Below are 5,362 nucleotides of genomic sequence, written 5' to 3' on the forward strand. Positions count from 1 at the left end.
ATCATGTCTGTCTGATTGATTCATGTCAGTGCAGTTTATACTGTTTATATCCACTTGGTTTTAAAATATATTTGACATGTTCTCCTTAGTTTTAGTGATGGGCTGCTGTTTGCACTGTGGTAACAAAAAAAAAACAAGGCCATACATCAGTATCTGTGTAAGAATGTATGCAAAATGAATAATTCAACACAAATAGTAATAGATGGCAATCAATCAACACAAAACACAAGTTTAAACATATTTTATTGTGCAGTGTACACATTATTTAGGAACTTGCAATTAACCTTGAGCTGTATGTCCAAACCAGCTGTCTGGACAGGGTGGAGATAACTGATCCACTGTTATTTAACCTAACATTAAATAACTTAAGAATTAATAAAAGTATACAGATTCTGGGCTCTGAAGAACTGCTATAAACTGTATATCACATGCTATCGAGGTATGTGGATACTTAAAGACATGAGCACAATAAAGAACATAGACATTAAAATACTAGTCAGACAGTATAGGTTTTTGGATTCTCTCTCTCTCTTGCTTCTTGTTGCTATTCTATTTTACTGATGTTCCAGATCCCTTCCTCTGCACAGAGAAACAATGCTCAGTAGTCTTTGGTAACAATGAAAAGTCTGTATGCCTGTGTGTACCTTTTGAAACCAGTTTTCTTTATACATGCTGTTGCATGCTGATGTAACATGGCTTTATATGAATATTTTTATTCTACCATTAAATTGTTTTGTCTTTAATGTCTACCTACATGAACATGTGTGTTTTTAATTGTTTATATTACAACAGTGTATGAATTACAGTTACCACTTTATTAAAAAGCATTACAAGCTTTACTGTGAATTTGAATAAATACAGTAAAATACTGGCAGCAGGATTTCCAGCTGTTTACCATACTTTTTACAGTCTCTATAATATATTCTGAATTAAAGTTTCTTATCGTTGTAATAAAATACAATTTATAATTAAACTGAATAAACACAAACACAAATTTAAAACAATCAAGTACATTATTTATTAAATTAAATGACAACAAAATCACAACTTCAGAGTAGATACACTGTGAGTTTTCTAAACAATCAGGCCATCAGTTTGGGTACAAAAGTAGAAATAAAGGAGGACTTGTTTTTCTTGTAGAGGCCAGTGAAATTCAACTAAAATTTTAACAATTTGTACAAAATACAGTATGTGCACACATACATCCAGTGAGTGCATAACATGCTTGCCTAAATGAAGTTCTACTGAAAGTCCATGAGATTTTTTTAGGAGCGTGGAGACTTGAGGAATGACGAAATGTGAGGATGTGAAAGATTCCTTGTTGAGTTTAGCCGTCTTCTTTGAGACCACCTTGAGCTGGCTAGTCTTTGAACCCCTCTCTGGGTTTATCCCAATGAAGCACCTGGAGACATATATAAATAAATATACAATAGCAATCAGTTGGTGAGTGATTTAGGAAATAAGGCACGCACAAGAACAAAAAAAACAGTGTCTTACCTCTGAATGAACTCCAAAGTACAAGAGGCCTCCTCCTGATACTGCTAATTGAACACGTAGTACTTTGCAAACAAATTTGCAAGCCCAAGAATGTAGGTAGGATGCCCGTGCAAATGACCAGCTCTGTTCCTTGTATAAGAAAACATTGTTTAAAGGAAAAAGGACACACTTTGTCATTAATGCAAAGTATCAGCACTCATTTTCGATTTATTCTGCTAAACAGTGAGTAAGTGTCTGTGAGTAAGTGTGAGCGAACGAGTGCAAGTGCAAGTGTTATGATGATGCTTAAAGCTTGCTGTTTATTAGTCACTAATCATGTGATTATGATACTAATAACATGGGTGTCTCAGAGAAGACGACAGGTGAGGAGCCTGATTTTGGAATCTGTACCTGAGGTTTCCTGAAGGGCTAATGCAAGGGCACTCTACTGACTTCAAGGACACAAAGTCATGACACCCTCTTTTTGCAGAGTTACGTGCTCTAAATATATCTGGTTCTCCACCACAGGTGAGCATCTCAGCAAGGCCACATAGTCAGACACAAATTCGAGAGATTCTGAGGTCCGTACCACTGATTCCCTGAAGGCTAAGTGATCCTGGGCTCGATGGAGAGGACCTGAATTTTTGAAGTTGGATTTTTTTTCTTTTTTTAAAGTTGCTTGTTAAAGTATTCCCTTTTCTGTGGTTTTATTTAAGACATAATCAGCAGTTAGTCTATGTCTATTTAACTAACATCTAACTGTCGAAATATGAAGTTGTGCAATGTGAGTGTGAGAGTGTGAATGAGTAAATCAAAGAGAGTGTGAGTGAGTGCAAGTGTGAGGGTGACAGCAAGTGAGTGCAAATGAGTTTGTGAGCGAGTGTGAGTAAAAATTAATCAGTGTGAGTGTGAGTAAGTGAGTGTGAGTGAGTGAGGGAGGGAATGTGAGAGTCAGGGTAAGGGAGAGTAAGTGTAAATGGGAGTAAGAGTGATAGTAAGATAAGTGAATGAGTATGAGTGAGTAAAAGCAAGTGTATACTTACCAAGAAGTATCGGATGAGGACTTGCAGGGTCCTCAACTCTCTCATCTGCTGCAGTGGCACTCACCTGAAGAAAACAAAAAGATTCATACCCTTAGTATAACACTGAGATTAAACATAAATTATAACAAAAGAAAACAAAAGATAACTCACATCTGCATGAAACAAAGCTCGTAACACATTAATGTCAGTGGGCATGTGAAAATGGCAGAGGATACACATCTGATTGAAAAGGTAAGGCCACTGGACCCATAAGTCTGCATTTAAATGCTGACACAGAAGACAGAATGTAGTTTCCATTACATTTTTCACTTCAGCTTTCTCTACTCCACCCATACCCTCCTAACTATAAATCTCCTGTAATCTTTGACATAAACTATTAGGATACTGCCTAATAATGTTTCTAGAGACAGTGAGACGCTGGGCTCGTGTAAGGCACAGCTCAAACTTGCGCATCTCATCTACAAGAATCTGATGGCGTTCTGGAGGTTTAGGTCTCTCTAGGATTTCTGGCGGCATTCTCTCCCACGGGACTTGAAAGCTCTCAGGCCATGTCTTTATAAAGTGTAATGGACCTCTAGTGTTTGGGCTGCTGTTGTCTCTCCCTGAAAGTAATGATGTGGAGGGTGAGCTTGACTGTTCAGATCCGCTGGAAAGAGAAGAATCTAAATGTAGTGATGCACTAAAACATGCTGTTGGGCTGGAGAGTGGTGAATGGCTTCTGTGACCGTCTCTGTCTCTAAAAAGCAACAGAATTAACAAAGTTAGTCAAAATGTAACATTTGTTATATTAGACATATTCAAAGCAATTAGACTGTGATAGGGTCAGAGGTCTGACCCATCACCAGTACTATAAAAGGGTACCAACTGTGGTGTTGTGTAAGGTTGTGTGTGGGGAAAAATGACTTAGAGGTTGTTCTTGTCCTCAGGGGAATGCAGCCGCCTTCCAGGGCTTCCCTTGTGCTGGCTGTTAAAGCCCACAGCTGTATGTAGAAGGGGGGGAGGTGGGGTCCACCGAACCTATAAGAAAAAGACAAACGGGTTAAGTTTACTTATGCAAATGCATGTGTATATAGCCTCAGTAACTACATTGCATGTCATTAGGTGCATGTTATGTCTTTTGTACGCCTAGGAGTTTGTAAACATTTGTCCTAGGTAACACCGCGCTAGCCCGAGTGGTATGGCGACTTTGTTTACAGGGGAGACTAGTTTTGGGGGAGAGTGTCAAAGCTAAGGGAAAAGGGAGTGGTGTCCATGCAGCTTTGCAGCCGGAGACACTCTGGTCGAAGAATAGGCCAGAACATCAGGAGGACGACCCGGCGGCCTGCTAGGTCCTTTTAAACTGTGTTGCAGTTTCATTTGTTTTTATCAGTTTTCCTTTCATGTTTCACATGTTTGTGTGTTACAATAAAAATCCATGTGCACAAGGTCAACCTTCAAAGTCAGCCTGATCTTTTCGAGGGGAACCCAGTCCTCAAAGGAAAAACGCTACTGTGAGTTCTAGCTCCACACCACTCAACATTCCCACACAGACGCTGTTCATAAATGAAGTCACAACCCAGTGGATCTCAGTCCCACCCACACCCATCTCAACTCAAACAGCTTGTTAATGTGCTAATTAGTTAAACTATTTGTGGTGCAAGCATGCAGTGCTGGTTCTTTGCAAGTATATAAGTATCTATGTAAACCTACATACAACACATTCTCCATCAATCAGAAGAACTGTTTCACCATGCACAGAATAACCCCTGAAAAAACATCTTTCAAGAGTGTACTCTAGAACAGAACTGAAGCCCATTGGTCTACCCCAATTATATACTTGAGGTTTACATTACCCAATTTGAAGGCCTTCAGTAGTTTCTTACATTGAATTACTTGCAAGACTTGCAAGATATCTTCTTGTCGTACATATTGTAAGTTTTCTTTACTTTCTACTCCAAATTTCTGGAGTATGGGGATTAGATGTGCACAGATGGGATGGTGAAAAATTAGTAATTGGATGCCCCACACTGTGTAGTCAGGCAAGGGATTGCAATCCAGTAGATTCCTAGTTCCAAGTTAACCCAACATGTTTTCTTTAGTGGTTTAAGGATATAAGCACCCATGTCAGGAAGGAGCAGAGCCTGATGCTCCGCTGTAAAATGTAAATCTACTGCTATTAGCTACAGCCCTAATGAATGAGAATTACTTTGATTTCTCCACTACAAGGCCTTAATCTTGATCCCCAATCAAAATATACATGTGCTTCTTGTATTTTGTGCCCCTTACTGTAACTTTTACATCTCAGTGTTGAAAGACTCAAATTTGCTTTTGTCATCATGAAAGTAACCGAGCTCATTAAACATGGAGTCAAATTTGACACCACCACTGGAACTTAAAGCTTCAGTACTCAGAGACTGGACGTGATCTCTATCACTGCACTGTTCGCTTGCTACCTTTGAAGAGGATCTGCTTTAAATGCTGCCCTGTCAATGGTACAATATCTACAAAAGTACTCACTCTTACTAAAGTTCTTTATGAATCCTCCTATATTATGCATACCCAAATTATCCCCTACAATGGAACAAAGTGTTACCATGCAAACCTGTCCATCAGGAAACAAGACGCCACTCACCTCTAGATATTTCAGATCTTTTATCAGTGGACCCAGGACTTTCTCTTTGCTGCTTGAAATCCTGCTCTCTGCAAAGTAAAACAAGCTGCAGTTGGTCAATGCTTGATCTATGGTGCGGTACAATGTCTGCAAGAGTAGCATACACACACAATATTTTGTGTTTCTTCTTTCCAGATCCCACAGGGTTGGCTACTTCTAAGGTGTCCTGATATAGGATCAATCCAAATGAAGC

General features: G+C 39.2%; 1 long non-coding RNA gene across 1 annotated transcript; it reads right to left on the reverse strand.

The window, feature by feature from the left end:
- Positions 1-1,088: 1,088 nt before the first annotated feature.
- On the reverse strand, positions 1,089-5,362 carry LOC140541606 (uncharacterized). The gene is made up of 5 exons (XR_011977937.1): positions 5,131-5,362; positions 3,385-3,536; positions 2,520-3,255; positions 1,498-1,626; positions 1,089-1,402 (listed from the first exon to the last, which is right to left on the reverse strand). It is a non-coding gene; the product is annotated as an uncharacterized lncRNA (long non-coding RNA).

Source organism: Salminus brasiliensis, chromosome 19 (genome assembly GCF_030463535.1).
Source record: "Salminus brasiliensis chromosome 19, fSalBra1.hap2, whole genome shotgun sequence".
NCBI lineage: Eukaryota > Metazoa > Chordata > Actinopteri > Characiformes > Bryconidae > Salminus > Salminus brasiliensis.